This window comes from Stegostoma tigrinum, chromosome 36 (genome assembly GCF_030684315.1).
Source record: "Stegostoma tigrinum isolate sSteTig4 chromosome 36, sSteTig4.hap1, whole genome shotgun sequence".
NCBI classification, from domain to species: domain Eukaryota; kingdom Metazoa; phylum Chordata; class Chondrichthyes; order Orectolobiformes; family Stegostomatidae; genus Stegostoma; species Stegostoma tigrinum.
Window position 1 is genome coordinate 191,006 of NC_081389.1, and position 20,731 is coordinate 211,736.

General features: G+C 44.0%; 1 pseudogene; it reads right to left on the reverse strand.

Moving 5' to 3' along the window:
- Nucleotides 1–5,737: 5,737 nt before the first annotated feature.
- LOC132206352 (NLR family CARD domain-containing protein 3-like) lies at nt 5,738–13,545 on the reverse strand (annotated as a pseudogene).
- Between the last annotated feature and the right edge of the window lie 7,186 nt (nt 13,546–20,731).

Below are 20,731 nucleotides of genomic sequence, written 5' to 3' on the forward strand. Positions count from 1 at the left end.
CCTAAAAGCAATGACTAACCCAATTTATGTTGGGAAATTTAAAATGCCTTAGTGTAATTACCCACTGTTTACTCTTACACACCTCTGTGAACAGGCTACCTATTTGCTCACTGTTTGGGGTTCTATAATTCACTCCCAGTGAAGTGGCTGTCCCCAGACCATTCCTAAGTTGTACCCACAGAACCGTGTTTGAGCACCCTTCCAAAATATCATCTCTCCTTATTGCGGCCATTTCCAATCACTGGATTATCACTGATGGAATATTCACTTCTTTAAAAGAAAAGGATTTTATATACTTCTGTAATTAATGTAGGAGATTGAGATCTAACAAACACATAGGGAAATGGTGTCACTCCATAGAAATAGCTCCCAGCAGTGTCCTGCAACTTATTCCTTTGGAGACAACTGACCAAAACCAATAAGAGATATTCTAACCACCCCTTGACATTCAGTGGTGTTACTATCACTGAATTTCCCACTATCATCATCTGAGGGTTATCACTGACCACAAACACAACTGGACACACCACATAATCATTGTATCTGAAAGAGCAGGTCAGGGGTGAGGAGTATTGCAGCGAGTAACTCGTGCTGACTCCCCAAGGCGTGATCACCATCGACAAGGCACATGTCCGAAATATGATGGAATACTCCCTACTTGCCTGGATGTGTGCGCTACTACAGCACTGAAGAAGCTTAAAAACATCCAGGACAAAGCAGCCCACTTTATTGGCACTGAATGCCCAAGCGTCCACTCGCTCCACTGGTGCTTAGGAGGAGCAGTGTGTACTATCTACAAGATGCACTGCAGAAATTCACTGAAGCTCCTCAGACCGAGATTCCAAACCCAAGAACATTTCCATCTGGAAAGATATATAGGATTAGCATTTGGTAGTAAGTACAGAAAAGGTTTGAATAAAATCTATATTCCAATTCTAAGATGAAAGAAACTCACAAACATTCATTCAACCCATGGCAGACTATTCCACTTCTCCATTAGGTGGAGCAATGATGGGACAGAATTGTGAGTTCGGATGCATTATAGGAAGGGCAACTCACTCAGTGACTGGCTTGTACTGAGAACGAGGGCAATTTCCTCAGCACAAAGATTGGAGAAGCTGGTAGTAGGTATCCTGGTGAGATGGAAAGAAAGAACAAGAATCAACATTTATTAATAACGATATTGCTGACACTGACACAAATGTTTATTATGGGATTGTCTGTCATGGTAAACTGAAAACAACATTGGGTAGAATGTTCCCGGGCACTGAATGTCATCAACAACAGTAAAAAAAACTGGGAGAACCACATTCAAACTCAAACAACACCTTCCCTGACATTGAGAGCAGCAAGTCACATTTTCTAAACACTTGGTGGCAGATCTCATGTATCTGCTGCCTCAGTCCTTCCAGATGGGAATTGTTGTCAGTTTGGACAATGCTGTGTGAGGATCTTTGGTGAATTTCTGCAGTGCATCATGCTTCTTTTTCTTTATTCATTCACAGGATGAGGGCGTTGTTGGCATGACAGGATGTTTTCCCTAATTGCCCAGAGTACAGTTAAGAGTCAACCACATTTTTTAAAAAAATGTGTCTGGAGTTACATGTAGTCCAGACCAGATAACTGATGGCAGTTTCCTTCCCTAAAGGACGTTTTTTTTCCCAACGTTCGACAATACATTCAGAGTCATCATTAGAGTTTTAATTTCAGGTATTTATTGAATTAAAATAACACTATCTGCAGCAGCAAGAGGAAAATTAATAAGGATTATGGCTCACTGTCGCCCTCAGGACTACCCAGTTTTGCCTTAACGAAATGCACATTCTGCTCTGCAGGACCAGGCATCCAGATCACCAAATGGACCAGGCTGTCTCTCCGGGCTGTGTGCTTTCTCTCTTCACACTCACTCACTTGAACCTTCCTGGATGCCTTGTCTTGCATTTTGATTTTGACACAAGGCCTGGATGCTTGTCATACCTTGTCAGGAGTCGTGAGCCAAATGGGTGGTCATGCCTCTGGATAGTACTATGCTACATCAATCTTGTACCTTCACCGGGTACCCGCAGCCACCTTGGCAAAAGCATTGCAAATGGCCATGTCTCAAAGGCTCAGGGCAATGGTTCACTGCCAAGTCATGGGAAATGCTCTGCAGTCAGGGTTCCTGGCATGATAAGTGAAGATCAATCCCCAGCACCAGTCCAGAAGTTTGGGCATGGCCGGTGAGCTGCCCGGGCAAACAGGGTCAAGACCCTCTCCTTACACGGGGTCATGATTGGAATATTGGCTCCCTGCCACATGAGACGTTACAGTTCGATCTGCCCCATTGTAGGCTGCTTCTCCAGGAATCAGAGCAGGGAAGGGATTCACTGAGATAGAAATGGGAAGTGGGAAGAATTGGGCCAGCATCAGATGAAAGGGATGGGCTAAGGAGTTAAGAAACCAAGTACTGGACAATAGTGTGAAAAAAATCTCACCTGGTATGACAGCGTGGGATTCTTTGAGAAACCCAATGAAAATGATATTTGGCGGAATATGGTTAGATTCAGCCCCTAGCCTGGTACTGCCTCAGATCTTCTGCTTGACAGTGATGTTCCTTTACAGCTTCAAGCAATTTTATTATTCTTGTTCCTCCTAGATTAAGGTGACTCAATCTAGATACAAAAAGAGAGAACATGTCAACAAACCAAATCTTGTTCTGGACCTGGTGCAATTTCTGTTTCTCTTGGATATGAAAGGAAATGAGAACAATTCTTCTGAAATTAATAAGGAGGTTTTCCTGTCACTGGTGTAAATTCAGAGCTTCTTTCAATTTCTCCGTTTTCATTAAAAATACTTTTTGTTAATCTTTTAGATATACCTTAGTCTGCACTCATTGCATCATAATCTGAATAACCTATTAGAGCTATGGGGAGGTAATGGCATATGTAATGTTCTGGGGACTTGGATTCGAATCTCACCACAGCAATTGGTGCAATTTGAAATCAATAAATATCCGAAATAAAAATAATCTATTGATGACCATTGTTGATTGTCAGAAAAACATGAGTTTTCTTCATGGCCTTGAGGGAAGGAATCTGCCATCATTAGCTGGTCTGAAGTACATGTGCTGCAGAAATGTGGTTGACTCTTAATTGCCCCCTTGGTAAGAAATGAACAGCGAGTGAAGCTGACAGTTCCATGAAAAACGAAAAATACCTCAATGATTGCTCCCTCATGGAGAAAAATATTTCATTAACTTTGCAGCTGACTTTACAACATTATAAGAACCCTTCCTATTTATGTACCCATCCAGATATCTTTTAAATGTTGTCATTGCCCCAGCCTCCACCACTTCCACTAGCAGCTCAATACATCCACACACCACCCTCTACATAGAAAAGTTGGCACTTTTGTCCCTTTTAAATCTTTCCCCTCTCACTGAAATCTATGCTTTCTGGTTTTGGACTCCCCTACTCTGGGGAAAAGACTTGGCTATTCACCCTATCTAAGCCCTTCATCATATTCTAAACTTTCACAAGGTTACCTGTCTGCCTTTGATGGTGCAGGAAAAATAGCCCCAGTCTATTCAGACTCTCTCTATAGCTCAAACCCTCCAAACCTGACAAAATCCTTGTAAATGTTTTGTCATCCCTTTCAAGTTTCAACATCCTTCCAATAAAGGGAGACCAAATTTGAACACAATATTCCAAAAGTGACCTAACCAATGCCCTGTCCAGCCGCAACATGACAAACCGACTCCTATACTCTGCATATACTCAATACCCCCCGTCGGAGGGTCAGTGCTGAGGGAGTGGGCACTGTTGAAAAAAACTCTTTGTGTTCTGCAAAGCAGTCCCTATGCTCAGATCACAATAAATAACTGCACCTCCCAGTCGTGAAACATTTCAACTCCCCCTCCCATTCTTTTGATGACTTATCCATCATGGGCCTCCTGCAGTGCCACAATGATGCCACCCGAAGGTTGCAGGAACAGCAACACATATTCTGCTTGGGAACCTTGCAGCCCAATGGTATCAATGTGGACTTCAACAGCTTGAAAATCTCCCCTTCCCCCAACGCATCCCAAAACCAGCCCAGATCGTCCCCTCCCCCCACTGCACCACACAACCAGCCCAGCTCTTCCCCTCCACCCACTGCATCCCAAAACCAGTCCAGCCTGTCTCTGCCTCCCTAACCTGTTCTTCCTCTCACCCATCCCTTCCTCCCACCCCAAGCCGCACCACCATCTCCTACCGACTAACCTCATGCCACCTCCTTGACGTGTCCATCTTCCCTGGACTGACCTATCCCTTCCCTACCTCCCCACCTATACTCTCCTCTCAACCTATCTTCTTTTCTCTCCATCTTCGGTCCGGCTCCCACTCTCTCCCTATTTATTCCAGAACCCTCACCCCATCCCACTCTCTGATGAAGGGTCTAGGCCTGAAACGTCAGCTTTTGTGCTCCTGAGATGCTGCTGGGCCTGCTGTGTTTATCCAGCCTCACATTTTATTATCCTATACTCACCAACTGGCAAGCATACCAAATGGCTTCTTCATTATCTATCTACCTGAAACTCCGAGGACTTTCAAGGAACTATGAACCTGCACTCCAAGATCACGTGGTTCAGTTACACAATCCAGGAACTTACCATTAACGGTATGGCTCATGCCCTGAAATTGACTGATGAAAACCGAGGTACATCTCAACTCAAGGCTAATGCTTCATAATCAGTTATTTTTCAATACTTTTTACTGGCAGGACTAAGATTCCAGATATTATCTGTTCTTCAAAATGAAATCAAACATTTAACACGTTTTATGCTTTCATGGGATGTGTATATCAATTACGAGGCCAGCATTTATTGCCCCCTTGAGAAGATGCTGGGTGAGCTATTTCTTAAACCACTGCACTCCATGTATTATAGGTTTACCCACAATGCTGTTAAGGGGGTAGTTCCAGGATTTTGATCCAGCAACGGTGAAGGAACAGCAATATATTTCCAAGTCAGTGCGATGAGTGGTTCAGAGGGGAACATGTAGGTGGTGGTGTTGTCCATGTATCTACTGCCTGTATCTTTCTAGATGGAAATGGTCATGGATTTGGAAGTGTTAAGGATCTTGGGTGAATTTCTGCAGTGCATCTTGTAGATAGTTTACACTGTTATTACTAAACATTATTGATGGAAGGATTGAATACTTGTAGATATGATGCCAATCAAACAGGCTCTTTTGTTGGATTGTGTCAATCTATTAAAACTGTTGTTCAAACTTTTTGTTTCTTAAAATTCCATTGCAACTGCGTTCAGTAACAATATGCATTGATAATGGATATTGTTCAGGATTTTTTTTGTCAAGAATTAATTTTATATTCCAATCTCCTTAGGGATTGATTTCCTCATTTTCATATTAATCATGCAACTTGTGTTCATCTCTCGTTATCTGGTTTCCTTGAAGAGACTTTGTTTTGACACAAAGCACCAAATTAATTCAACAATTAACTCAAAACCAGGTTTGAAGTATAGACACCAGTTGATTAAATCCTTCTTCTGGAACTTGCATTCCTCTGAATTAAGCTCTTTTATTTCATCACAGAGTCCAATAACAATGGACAGCGCTGCACAATAACCAGCGGCCAATTTCAATCGACTGAACGTTAGTATAATTCTATAGGTCCCATGATGATTTTACTCTGAATCTCAAACAGACAGTGAAATGTGTTCAGTATTCTCCTTTTCTCTTCATATCCAAATTGTTCTTCAACATTCTCCGACACCCAGCCAAACATTTGGCACGTTGTTTGCTGATGAGGTGCATCTACAAACTCCTTTGGGGGAAAGCTGCTGTGGGGTGGAGAGACCCGCAACAGAATGGAGAAATATCTCAAACCGTCTGTCTTCCTTTCTGCGAGCTTCATTGAGATGGTTACGGATATCCTCAGTATCCACAGTCAGGAATTACATGAGTGCAATGACAAACCCTTAGATAGTGAGGTATGGAAATGTGTAAACTGCAATCTGGATAGAAACATCTCTGTCCAAAAGTTCCAACAGGAACCCAGACAGGATAGGTTTACATCAGGTACACATTGTACTGCATCAAATCTCCATTTCTAAAAAAATCTTCTTCTCAGAAACTACAGAGAAGGCCATCACTCTGAGCTTCAGTAACAAATCACAGGAGTTTTCAATCTCTGGGCCATGAAGATTTCCCAGAATGTTGTGAATGCGTTAGGAATATAGTGTTGGGAGCTTGCTACGGTTTTCTGTCACATTGTGTGAAGATGGGGCCCAGTGACACACTGAGGATCCAGCAGTGTGAGGGGTTGTAGTTCACTGTGTATAGGGTCCCATTCTCTTTGACATGTTTAAAAACAGCAGCTGTCATGTTCTGAGATAGTAGGAACTGCAGATGCTGGAGAATCTGAGATAACAAAGTGGAGAGCTGAATGAACACAGCAGGCCAAGCAGCGTCAGAGGAGCAAGAAAGCTGGCATTTCAGGCCTCGACCCTTCTACAGAAAGCTGCCACTTTCTGATCTTCAGTCAACTTACTGAACTATTCCTTCCGCTCCTCACCACCAAATCTCATGATGTCAACCCAGACACTGATCTCAGCCTTTTCAAATCAATTAACTCAGTGAGACGAGGGCTTACTAATTCTGGGCATCATGGGAGTAGCTTGTGATGGATTAAGCTGTACACAATCAGATCATTCACCCCAGCATTCAGGATCTGCGCACAGTGTTCTGCATTTCTCTGATTGTCAAAAAAAATCAATACTGTCGTTGAATTCAGGTAAATTATCACATTTAAAAAGCAATCCCGTTGGGTTCTTCCAGACCTCTGCCAGAACATTCCCAAAGTAAGGATACTGATCCAGTATCAGATTCCACAGGTTTATTCTACAATTAATAATGTTCAAACCCTCAAATTTAGAACTGGAAACAGATTGAAATTGAGGGTTAATTTTCCCAGTGGCCCAAGCATAAACAATCTTTTTTACCATTGTTGTTTTTCACATCCCTGGGTCTCCACTCACCACTGCTGAGTTCCAAGCGTTAAATTTCCTGTGAGAAAAGATGCTATAAAACAATTGTTTGTCCTTCCACTCTTCATGGTTTCACCCTCTTGCAACAAGTTTATTTGTACAAATGTCCGATCTCACACTTTAGAAATTAATGTTAACTCGAGGTATCAACACAACCAGCTGGAAAATCTCCACCTTCTCCTTTATTAGGATAGTGCCCTATCACACAGTTTCAGCATCGACACTGAGCGTTTTCCTTTGTTTCTGCTGAACTTCTTCAAATACAACAGGCAGAAAGTGGCTCCAAATTGTGTTGTTAGGAAATTTCTTCTAAATAGGGTTTGCATTCAGCAAAATATTACAAGACTAATAACTCATTGTTTCAAATGGCTGAGAAGTGGAAGGCCTTTCAAAATGAGATGAGAGTAAAGGGACATTATACTCCTGTTAGTGTGAAGGGCGAGGTTTGTAGTTTCAGGGAAGGTTGGAAACTAGAGAAATCGAAGCTCTGGTCAAGACAAAGAAGAAGGCATCTGTCAAGGATACACAGCTGGGTGTGAGTGAATCCCGAGAGTAACAGGGAAAAGGAGTATATTCAAGAGGGAAATCAGGAGGGCAAAATGAGCATCATACAGCTTTCACAAACAGGATGAGGGAATATACAAACAGATTCTACAAATACATTAAGGTCAAATGAGGATCTGGGGAGAGAGTAAATATCAACAAGACAGTCTATGTGTGGAAACGCAGCTCAAGGAGAGTTGCAAACTGAGCATTTCACAGCATTGTTCACTGCGGAGAAGGTTATAGAAGCTGAAGAACTTGGAGAACTCAAAGTCATGATAAATTGAAAAGTGTCCATATTACAGAGGAGGAAGAGCTGAACAACTTAAAATGCATAAATAGACTTGATCAGGTGTGGCCCAGACAATGCAGTATAGAAATTATTTCTGGACACCTCGCTGAGATGTTTGTATCATTGATAGCCACGGGCAAGGTGACGGAAGACTGGAGGTTGGCTAATGTGGTGCCACCATTTAAGAAACTTTTTCAGGAAAAGCCAGGAAACTATAGGCTGGCAAGCCTGCTATCAGTAGCAGGTAAGTTGTTGGATGGCATTTTGAGAGATTAGATTCACATTTACTTCAAAAGGCAAGGGCTATCTCGGGATTTGTGGCTTTGTGCATGGGAAATCATGTCAAACTAACTTGATTGAGTTTCTTGAAGAGGTGACAAAGAAGATTGATGAAGGCAGAATTCTGGACATTGTCTATGAGGACTTCAGCAACACGTTCAATAAGGTTCTGTATGGTAGATCAGTTAGGAAGGTAGGTCACATAGAATACAGGGGACCTAGCCATTTAAATACAAAATTGGCTTGGAGGTAGGAGGCAGAGGGTAGTGGTGGAGGATTGTTCTTTGGAATGGAGGCCTGTGACTAGCAATGTGCAATAAGGATCGGTGCTGGGTCCATTGATTTTTATTGAAATGATTTGGATGCAGATATACAAAGAATGATGTCACTTTGCAGAAGACTATTAATGTAATGGTGAAGTTAACAGCAAAAAAAGTTGTCTCAGAGTATTGATCAATGGGCCAAAGACTGGCAGATGGAGTTTAATTTTGATAAATGTGATCTTTTGCATTTTGGTAAGGCAAATGAGGGCAGGACACATACACCCAATGGTAAGGCCGCGGGGAGTCCTGTCGAACAAAAAGACCAAAATGTATCGGTGTAATATATCCTGGAAAGTGGAATTACACAGTAGTGAGGGAGTCATTTGATACGCTTACCTTTATTGGTTATTGCATTGAGTGCAGCAGTTGGGATGTCATCTTGCGGCTGTACAGAACATTGTTAGGCCATTTTTGGAATACTGCATTCATTTCTGGTCTCCCTGCTACAGGAAAGCTGTTGTGAAACTTAAAAGGGCTCACATAAGATTTAAAAGGACGTTAGCAAGATTGTAGGGTTTGAATTGTAGGGAGGGGCTGAATAGGCTGGGGCTGTTTGCTCTGGAGCATTGGAGGCTGAGGGGTGACCTTATAGAGGTTCATAAAATCATGAGGGACAAGGTTTGGGTGAATACCCAAGGTCATTTCCCAGGGTAGTGGAATCAAAGAGTAGAGCACATAGGTTTAAGGAGAGGGAAAGAATTTAAGAAGTTACTTGGGAAGTTGCATAACCTTGAAAAGGGGCAGGAAAGATGGCTTACCCTTCAGGCAACAGTCAATTTTACACTGAGTTCCTGCACCATACCCTTGACAAATCTGTCTGTTACCACCATTCAATTGACCTCTATCTGTCCATTGAATTAGGCAGCAGAAAATTTTAGAGATTTGCAACTGGTCTTATTTTCAACTGCAGTTCAAAACAAACCCTTACTTGCTGGACCCTTTACAGATCCAGTGGAAACTCTCTTAGTGAGGAAAAGATTCAGACCGTTCGTAAAATAAACCAAAGTAAAACCAAAGGCTTCTCCGAGGGGCATTCTGACACAACTATACAATATGGGAAAACTCACAGAACTGAACCAAAATGATGTTGTAGAGGAAAATAATGTTCACAAAGAAATCCAATTCCTATTTTGGAATACAAAACCACCATCAAATTGACTCATTGAACAAGTGTGAAATGCAAAGGGGAGGCAGTAAATCAGGATAGTTTTGGGGGTTTTCACAATACACTTCACCCAACTGTCCCCACACACCATGCATCCTACTGCTCTCTCAGCTTCGAAGGTGTTGATGGACACCATGCATTCCATCTCAATGCGAATCTGGGTGTGAATATAGCCACAGAAGAGGGGACAGCAAGACAACTTAGGAACTAAGGGCTTCAGATCGGTATGACAGGTCGACACAACATCAAGGGCCGAAAGGCCTGTACTGTGCTGTAATGTTCTCTGTTCTATGTTCTATGTAACTGTCCACCCAGTTTCCCTTTCTCCTGAGCTCCAAAAAGCAAATTAATAGATTGAGGAGCAGGAGAATAAATACTGGGAATGACTGCAGCTGGGAAGGCATTTGGAATTTCGGCCTTTATTTCAAACAAACTGGAGTTAAAAATGGGAAAGTCTTGCGATAACTACACAAAGCTGAATACTTTGAACAGTTTTGGGTCCCCTATCTAAGGAAAGATATATTGGCATCGGAGTTAGTCCAGAGCAGTTTCAAACCAGGCATGGAAAGATTCTGTTCTGGGAGATGTTCGAGTGATATGAGATGGTATTGGCTGGAGTTTAAATGAATGAAAGGTGACCTCATTGACAAATATAACACTCTTATTTGGCTTGATAGTGGAGATGCAGAGAGGTTGTTTCCACTTGTGGGAGAGTCTAGGACCAGAGGGCATAGTCTCAGAGGAAGTGGTCACCCAGCTAGGACAGAGACGAAGAGGAAGGCATTTTTATAATCTTCCCACACCTCACCCCCATCCCATGTCCAAGCCTTCCTCTCATCTCCACTTCCTTGACCTGGCACAAACTATCCATCTCGTCTCCCACCTATCTGCCCCACCTATCCCACTGACCAATCCGCACCGCTCCCTACCTACACTCACCTATTACCCTCCCACTGACCTTCCCCAACTCCACCCCATCTCTCTCTATTTATTTCCCAGCTCCCTTCCCCCTCCCTGCTCCCTATTTCTGAAGAAGGGTCCAAAAACAAAACATTATCTTTCCTGCTCTCCTGATGCTGCCAGGCCTGCTGTATTCCTCCAGGGCCACATTATGTTGTCTTTTTCATTGAGGACTTTGAATCGAATACCTGCTGACTTGGATCTCGCTCTGTATTAAAGCAGTCAGTCAAAAGACCAGTTCATCTCTCTACCTACTCACTGAGTCTAACATCCCAGGGCTTGTGATTCACTGAGGAAGGAGGGAATTGTAAACAGACAAGAACTTTTGTATATGGTGAGTTGGTAATGTAACATAGAACATTCCAGCACAGTACAGGCCCTTCGGCCCTCGATGTTGTGCCGACCTGTCATATCAATCTGAAGCCCATCTAACCTATACTATTCCATGCATGTCCATATGCTTGTCCAATGACGACATAAATGTACTTAAATTCAGCGCATCTACTACCATTGAAGGCAAAGTGTTCCATTCCCTTAATACTCTTTGAGTAAAGAAACTACCTCTGGCATCTGTCCTACATCTTTCAGCCCTGAATTTAAAGCTATGCCCCCTCGTGCTCGCCATCACCATCCTAGGAAAAAGGCTCTCCCTATCCACCCTATCCAACCCTCTGATTATTTTATATGTCTCAATTAAGTCACCTCTCAACTTTCTTCTCTCTAATGAAAACAGCCTCAAGTCCCTCAGCCTTTCCTTGTAAGACCTTCCCTTCATACCAGGCAACATCCTAGTAAATCTCCTCTGCACCCTTTCCAAAGCTTCCACATCCTTCTTATAATGCGGTGACCAGAACTGTACGCAATACTCCAAGCGCAGCCGCGCCAGAGTTTTCTACAGCTGCAGCATAACCTCTTGGTTCCGGAACTCGATCCCTCTATTTAACACTGTATGCCTTTTAACAGCCCTGTCAACCTGGGTGGCAACTTTCAAGGATCTGTGTACATGCTCATCTACACCACCAAGAATCTTAGCATGAGCCCAGTACTTTGCATTCTGGTTACTCCTACCAAAGTGCATCACCTCACACTTGTCCACACTAAACTCCATTTGCCACCTCTCAGCCCAGCTCTGCAGCTTATCTATGTCTCTCTGCAACCTACAGCATCCTTCATCACTATCCACAACTTCACCGACCTTAGTGTCGTCTGCAAATTTACTAACCCATCCTTCTATGCCCTCATCCAGGTCATTTATAAAAATGACAAACAGCAGTGGACCCAACACTGACCCTTGCAGTACACCACTAGTAACTGGTCTCCAGGATGAACATTTCCCATCAACTACCATCCTCTGTCTTCTTTCAGCAAGCCAATTTCTGATCCAAACTGCTATATCTCCCACAATCCCATTCCTCCGCATTTTGTACAATTGCCTACTGCGGGGAACATTATCGAATGCCTTGCTAAAATCCATAAACACCACATCAACTGGTTTACTCTCATCTACCTGTGTGGCCACCTTCTCAAAGAACTCAATAAAGCATGTGAGGCACGACCTACCCTTCACAAAACCATGCGGTCTATTCCTAATCAAATTATTCTTTTCTAGATGATTATAAACCCTATCTCTTGTAACCTTTTCCAACACTTTACCAACGACTGAGGTAAGGATCACTGGCCTATAATTACCAAGGTTCTCTCTCCTCCCCTTCTTGAACAGGGGAACGACGTTTGCTATCCTCCGGTCGTCTGGCACTATTCCTGTAGACAATGACGAGTTGAAGACCAATGTCCAAAGCTCGGCAATCTCCTCCCTGGCTTCCCAGAGGATCCTAGGATAAATCCCATCCGGCCCAGGGGACTTATCTATCTTCATACTCTGTAGGATTTCTAATGCCTCTTCCTTATGAACCTCAATTCCTCCTAGTTTAGTAGCCTGTATCTCAGTATTCTCCTCGACAACATTGTCATTCTCTAGAGTGAATACTGTCGAAAAATATTCATTTAGTGCTTCCCCCATTTCCTCTGACTCCACACACAACTTCCCACTACTATCCTTGATTGGGCCTAATCTTACTTTCGTCATTCTTTTATTCCTTAAATACTTATAGAAATCCTTAGGGTTTCCCCTGATCCTATCCGCCAACAACTTCTCATGTCTCCTCCTGGCTCTTCTGAGCTCTTTCTTTAGGTCTTTCCTGGCTACCTTGTATCCCTCAAGTGCCCTAACTGAGCCTTCACATCTCATCCTAACAGAAGCCGCCTTCTTCCTCTTGACCAGAGATTCCACTTCCTTCATAAACCGCGGCTCCTGCGCTCTACAGCTCCTTCCCTGCCTGACAGGTACATACTTATCTAGGACACACAGGAGCTTTTCTTTGAATAAGATCCACATTTCTAATGTGCCCATCCCGAAGTAAGGAATTATAAAGAGTGTGAATCAGGCAATTGGACAGAAAACATTGAAATTGAAGTATAATTTGAGATGAGCAAAACCTAAGGGTGCATGTATTTTTCCACTGCAAGCCCCGAAATCTTACCACCCGATACCCACTACCCGCAATCACAATCTCGTGTCCGAATCCCTATGTCATGTTTCATTTTCTCCCCTTGCCTAGTCCCTTTCCCGCTGATATTCCACGATCCATTTGACGTTTTATATAGGCCTCAAAATTTCCAGTTTGCGGTGCCCAGTCACCTCCTCTTTACCATGGACATGCAATCCCTTTACACATTTCTCCCCCATCAGCATAGTGTCAGGGATTTCCAGTTCATCCTGGAACAAAAGCCTGAACTGTCCTGATCTATCACCACTCTCCTCCACCTGGCCGAGTTCATCCTCAACCTGAACAAATTCTCTTTTGAGTCCTCTCACATTCTTCAGGCCAAAAGTGTAGCCATGGGTACACACATGGGCCCCAGTTATGCCTGGCTCTTTGTGAACTAAGTGGAACATTCCTGCTTCCAGTTCTATTCCCGACACCCACCACAACTCTTTCTCTGGTCTATCAATGATATCATCTGTGCAGCATTCGTCCCTTGTTTGGAATTGAAAATTTTGATCAATTTAGCTTCCAATTTCCACCCTGCTCTTACGTTCTCCTGGTCCATCTCTCACTCTGCTCTTCCCTTTCTTGACATCTCTGTTTATGTTCAGGGTATGGGCTGGCCACCAACTTACATGATAAACCCCACTGATTCCCCCATTTGCCTTGACTGTGCATCTTCAGACCCTGCTTTCTGTCAAGACTCTGTTTCATTCTTCCAGTTCCTCCATCTCAGTCATATCTATTCTGATGATGCCAACTTTGACAAGTGTATCTCCAAATTGCCCACCTATATCTTTCCTCCGCATTCCCCAGCACCACTGTTGACAACGCCCATTAGCTGGATCTGGCCGATCTACTGCACTGCAGCCCTCATCCCCTTTCTTCCCTCCCACAAGAGCAATAGGGTCCCCCTTGATCTCATCTACCATCCCAGCAACATTCACACCCAGAATATCATTAGACACCATTTCTGCCACCTCCAATGGGACACTACCACCAGGTACATATTCCCTCCCCTCCTCTCTACGCGTTCTGAAGGGAGCTTTATCCACGGATAGTCTGGTCCACTACTTCTTCAGTCTCAACACCACTGCCCCACAACCCAATGCCATCTTCCCGTTCAACCACAGAAGGTGTGACACCTCACTGTTTACTTCCTCCCTCCCCAGTATCCAAGGGACAAAACACACCTTCCAGATGAAGCAGTCACTCAATCTAGTCTACTTTGGGAAAACAAAGCATAGGCTAGTTCGCCACTTTGCAGAACACCTATGTTCTGTCTTCAAAACTGACCTTAAGATTCCTGTTCCCTGCCACTTCAACACTGCACCTTGTTCCCTGCCTGAACATCTGTCTCAGGTTTGCTGCAGTGCTCTAGTGAAGTGAAGCTCAAGATGGAGAAACAACGCTTCATTTCTCACTTGGGGACATTGCAGTCTTCTGGACTCAATATCGAGATGAAGAATTTTAGGGCTCATGGCACCTCGTCCCAAGTCCTTTTCCCACCACCTGCACAACACACATTATTGCCATCTGGTCTGTTATTACACACAACCCATTGTTAGACATGAACAGACCTCATTAGCAGCCATTCATTCTCCCAAGCTGATTGTTATCCACTCCTTTGTCTGTCCAACTGTTCTTCTCACTATTTGTGCTTTTTGTGCTTTGTCTCCACCCATCGTTAGCACCTCACCCCCTTTCACACCCATATTTATCATTGAAACCAATTTTGCCTGATCTAACATCAGTTCTGAGGAAGTATCACTGGACCCATAAGGTTAACTTTGATTTATCTCCATGGTTGCTGCCAGACCATCTAAGCTTTTCCAGAAATTTCTGTTTTTGTTCCGATCTCATGCTTCCCAAATTCCTGTCTATTGCTCCTGAACCCTTTCCCATCTTTACTTTATCCTCTCCACTTAGGATCACTCCACAGATGTCTTCTCTCACCCTTCATAAGTCCTGATTTCTCTGTCTTCCCCTGACCTAGTTGGTACCATTGCTCCTGATAACTTGACACCACAAATCCAAGTCTCCGTACCACTGGTCCTAATCTCTCTACCCTCCCTCCCATACCCAATCTCTTTTCCTTTGTCTAGCTCTCTTCCCTAGTCCCCATTTCCAGTCTCTTTGTCCCTTCTCCTGGTCACTCACATCCGCCCATCTCAGTCACTTTACACCTGTCCTGATCTCTCCACCAAACACACACAATTTCTTTACCCTTCTGATCTAACCTCCACCCCAGCTCAAGTCTTTTTACCCCCTGTCCTTAACTCTCTCCATGGCCCAGCCTCAGTCGCTTCAACACTTGTCCTGAACTCTCGCTCCCACTGCCACGTCCAGCCTCTATGCCTCTTGGCCTGATCTCTTATCTCCCGCAATCCCAGACACTTGGTCCTTTGGTTTTGCCACTGCAACAAATCCAAGAGGCATTTTCCCTCTTGCCTTAGGCACCCCCCACCTCTAGTCTCTGTTTCTTTGGCCTTTGACCTAGAATACACTTTTTCACTGTGTTCCCTTGAATTTCATGCACATGTCTTCATCAGCTCGTAGTAAGCATGCTCTAAGGTGTCAGCAAATGCTGCTGCTGAGTCACAGAAAGGTTCAGGGGGTCTGAATGGTTTGTCTATGTTGTCGTCACTCCAAAATGGCCATTCTGTGCATGGTTGGACTGACAAGGAGGTGATGCTTGGAGAACCAGAACTATGAGCAGAAAAAAAGGGGCCAACAGGAGGAATGAGCACCACTATCTGAATGAATGATGCTGGTTCCGTGTCTTCAAGACATGTTCCACTATGTCCTCTATTTCCCAACCATTGTCCTGTAACCAGACGGTACCTATTCCCAAACATCTCGCATTAACCCTGGAAAATGCAGGGATTGCCAACACAAGTTCATTTATTAAAACTGCCACTCTGCCTTTCTCTGCATCTCTCTCTGTCTCTGTGTCTCAGTTTTTTGGTTATGTCCTGCTCATTGTTTCTGTTTCTGTATCACTTTATCTCTCTCCCTCTCTCTGTTCCTGTGAGGAGCCCGTGTACAAGCTAAATGCTTCTGTTTCTTGTCTGCTGGAGAAAAGCTGACTTTTGTTCTGCAGCTCCAACTCCCCACAGCTGCTAAATTATAGATAAAAAGTAGTATGTAAATTTTAAAATAGTAAGATGTTTCTTATTTCTGAAGGCAGGTCCTGGCCCAAAACGTCAACTTTCCTGTTCCTCTAATGTTGCCTGGCCTTCTGTGTCCCTCCAGCTCCGTACTGTGTTATCTCTGACACCAGCACCTGCATTTCTTGCCGTCTCTTAGATGTAAAGTGAGTTTTTAATTAAGATGTGAAATGGAGGCAATTTGTCCAAGCAGCATCTCAGGAGCACAAAAGCTGATGTTTCAGGCCTAGACCTTTCATCAGAGAGGGGGATTGGGAGAGGATTCTGAAATAAATAGGAAGATAGGGGGAGGCGGACCGAAGATGGATAGAGGAGATAGGTGGAGGGGAGAGTATAGGTGGGGAGGTGGGGAGAGGATAGGTCAGTCAGGGGAGGACGAACAGGTCAAGTAGGTGGGATGAAGTTGGCAGGTGGGAAATGGAGGTGCGGCTTACAGAAATGGATCTGCAAAGCTGTCTGCCCTGATCTGAGACTTGCCTATGCTAGTCAGGAATATAGCTGTATCTTTGTGTTCAGCAACAAATGTTTCTTTCTAGTTGTGCCTTCTGAATTATTACACAGGCAGTACAGCAAAATTCTGTAATTCCAAAATCCTGTCATTATAAAACAAAGGGAAGCATTACAAAAAAAATGTTGTGATACCTATTGAGCTGTCATCAACAAATCACCTTGTGCAAAACACACCCTCGTATCAAAGATAATGGGAACTGCAGATGCTGGAGATTCCAAGATAATAAAATGTGAGGCTGGATGAACACAGCAGGCCAAGCAGCATCTCAGGAGCACAAAAGCTGACGTTTCGGGCCTAGACCCTTCATCAGAGAGTATCAAAGAGATGTTTTCGAAAATAAGAAGTGTTTGTTCTTAGAAAGAAGGGTAATTTAACACTCAGATGAAGACAATGATCATCCAATTTCATGAATAGCTGCCCCATGACATTTGGCCAAAATGCTTCAGAATATTGATTTGAAGAAAATGACCTGCCCCGAGAAACATGAACAATGAGTGCCAGGCTCAGAGAGGGGGCCTCAGGAAAGAAGCTGCAAGACAAAGACAGCAGAGTCTGGATCAATTCTGCACTGGAACTTTTCTCCAGTATAAAAACTTACCTCGAACAGCAGCGACCCTCTTGTTTTCAGCGTTGGGTGTGTGGAGAGAATGAGAGCCAGTAAGGAACTGATATATTCAGGCATTGACTAAACCCAAAACTCCACACATGTAGTGTCTCCCATCCATCCTCCTTCTCTAACCAAATAAAAACAAGACAGTGTGGAGGACCAGTCAGGTAAGGTTTCCTTTTCAATTTCTTCTGGAAATCTAGAGGAGAGGGAATGGAAGCTAGGGCAGTTACATGCTCCTCTTGCAGGATGTGGGAGGTAAGGGTCACTGCTGGTGTCCCCTCTGACGTCACCTGCGAGAAGTGCACCCATCTCCAGCTCCTCACAAACCGTGTTAGGGAACTGGAGCTGGAGCTGGATGAGCTCCGGATCATTCGGGAGGCTGAGGGGGGTGATAGAGAGGAATTATAGGGAGGTGGTCACATCCACGGTACAGGAAAAGGTAGCTGGGTGACTGTCAGGAAGGGGAAAGGGGATAGGTAGATAGTGCAGGGGTCCCCTGTGGCCACTCCCTTCAATAAAAAATATACCATTTTGGATACTGTTGGGGATGATGACCTTCCAGGAGAAGGCCAGAGCCAACAGGTCTCTGGCACTAGCCTGGCCCTGTGGCACAGAAGGGAAGGGGAAGAATAGGAGAACTATTGAAGTGGGGAATTCGATAGTAAGAGGCATAGACAGGAGGTTTTGTGGACAGGAGCAAGATGAACAGATGGTATGTTGCCTCCTGGGTGCCAGCGCCTGTGATGTCTCGGATTGTGTCTTCAAGTTCCTTAAGGTGGAGGGTGAGCAACCAGCAGTCATGGTACACATCGGTACCAATGACACAGGTAGAAAGAGGACAGAGAATTTGAAAAACGAGGACAGGGAGCTAGGTTGGAAGCTGAAGTCCAGGACAAACAGGGTAGCTATCTGTGGATTCCTACCAGTGTGATGTGATAACGAGGTAAGAAATATGGAGAGTGTGCAGCTAAACACGTGGCTATAGAGCTGGTGTGGGAGGGAGGGCTTCCATTATGTGGATAATTGCAGTCCATTCTGGGGAAGGTGGGAACTGTACAGTAAGGACGGGTTGCACTTGAACCAGAAGGGCACAAAGAAACTGGGAGTGAGGATTGCTCGAGTTATACGGGATGGTTTAAAATGGATAGGCATGGGTTGGAGAAACAGATTTATAATTCAGAGGATGAGGTATGCATTCTTCCAACAGACACAACAGGGAGTGAGGTTATTTACAATGAAATGTGGTTGATGCAGCGTAATTGTGGACACAGAAATGGCTTGAGGTGTATATACTTCCATGTTATAAGTATCAGAAATAAGGCAGATGACTTCGAGCATGGGGCGGTACTTGGAACTACGATGTTATCAACATTACAGAAACTTGGGAAACTCAGGGACAGGAATGGTTGTTGTAAGTCCCAGGATTTAGATGCATTAAAAGAAATAGGGAGAGTGGAAAAAGAGGCAGGGGAGTGGCATTGCGAGTCAGGGCAGGTATAACAGCTACTGAAAGGCAGTTTGAGAATGATATATCAACGGAGTCAGTTTGGGTTGATGTCCAGAACAAGAAAGGAGCAGTCACTTTGTAGGGATTTTTTAACAGACCTCATGGTAGGCTCATTCAAAAGGCAAGGAGGCATGGGATAGGGGGAAATGTGACAGAATTCAGAATTGGCAGACCCTTAGAAGACAAAAGGTGGGAGTGGACAGAAAATATTTAACATGGTGCTCAGTTACGAGTGGTGTATCACAAGGATCTGTCCTGGGTCCTCTTCTATTTGTGATTTTTGTAAATGATTTGGGTGAAGGAGTGTAAGGGTGGATTAGCAAGTTTGCAGATGATCTGAAGGTGGGTCACATTGTGGACAGTACGGAGGGCTGTTTTAGGTTACAAAGGGACATTGATTAGATGCAGAGCTGGGCTACGAAGTGGCAGGCGGTGTTTAACCCTGAAAAGTGTGAGGTGATTCATTTTGAAAGGACAAACTTGAAAGAAGAATATAGGGTTAACAGAAAGATTTTTGGCAGTGTGGAGGAGCAGAGGGATCTTGGGGTTCATGTTCACAGTTCCCTGGAAGCTGCCACCCAGGTGGATAGAGTTGTGAAGAAGTGTTATAGTGTGTCAGCTTTCATTAATAGAGCGATCGAGTTCAAGTGTCGTGAAGTTATGCTCCAGCTATACACAAGCCTGGTTCTGCCACATCTGTGCATTGTGTCCTGTTCCAGTCGCCTCATTACAGGAAAGATGTGGAGGTATTGTAAAAGGTGCAGAGGATGCAGGATGTTGTCTGGAATTGAGGGAAGGTCTTACGAGGAAAGGCTGAGAGAGCTGGGGCTTTTCTCTTCAGAACGACAAACGATGAGAGGTGACTTGAATGAGGTGCACAAAATGATCAGAGGTATAGACACAGTAGACAGCCAGACACTATTTTTTACGAGGGTGGAGGTAACTATTATGAGGGGGCATAGTTTTAAAGTGAATGGAGTTAGATATGGCGAGACATCAGAGGTAGGTTCTTTACTCAGAGAGTGGTGGGGCGTGGAAAGCATTGCAGGAGAGGGTAATGGAGTCAGTCACATTGGGGGCATTTCAGGGGCGATTAGATATACATGTGAATGATAGTATAAGGTAGAAATGGAGGTTAGATAGACCTTAGGATTAGGGTAAAAGTTCAGCACAACACTGTGGGCCGAAGGGCCTGTGCTATGCTGCACCGTTCTATGGTCTCCGTTCTATGTAAATGCATTCAGGTCAAGGAAGTTATAAAAGACAAATTGTGCGAGAAAATCTGTGCAGGGGCCAAGAAATTTAAGGACTCAGATACTGTAGTTGGGAGACTACTGCAGGGCTAGGTCAAATGCAGGCTGGAGGATCTGTGCAGGGACAAAGAAAAGAATAGACTGAGGAATAAAGGGGATTTCCTTCAAGGGAATTTCTCATCAAGCAGATCCAGTCGGCAGCAGTTCTCATGGGAACGTTCCAACACATCAGTCTTCATTAACCAGGCATCACCAGGCAGGTGGAACACTGATCAGACAAAGAGGAAGAAGACTGAGGGAGGAGTTCACACACACAACCCGGCTAAAGAGAACAATGACGTCCCCAAAAATTTAAGGAGACCAAAATATTCTGCAGCAACAGCCTGTTTCTCCTCTGGCAACAGGGAACAATCCACAATTGGCATGGTTGTGTTCTCGCTGCAGCTAATATATGAACATATAATATTTCTACAGCCGCTTCTTCATGAACTCAAATTACTTACAAATAGTCCACTGCCAAAATCAGGTAACTTTTTTTATGAATC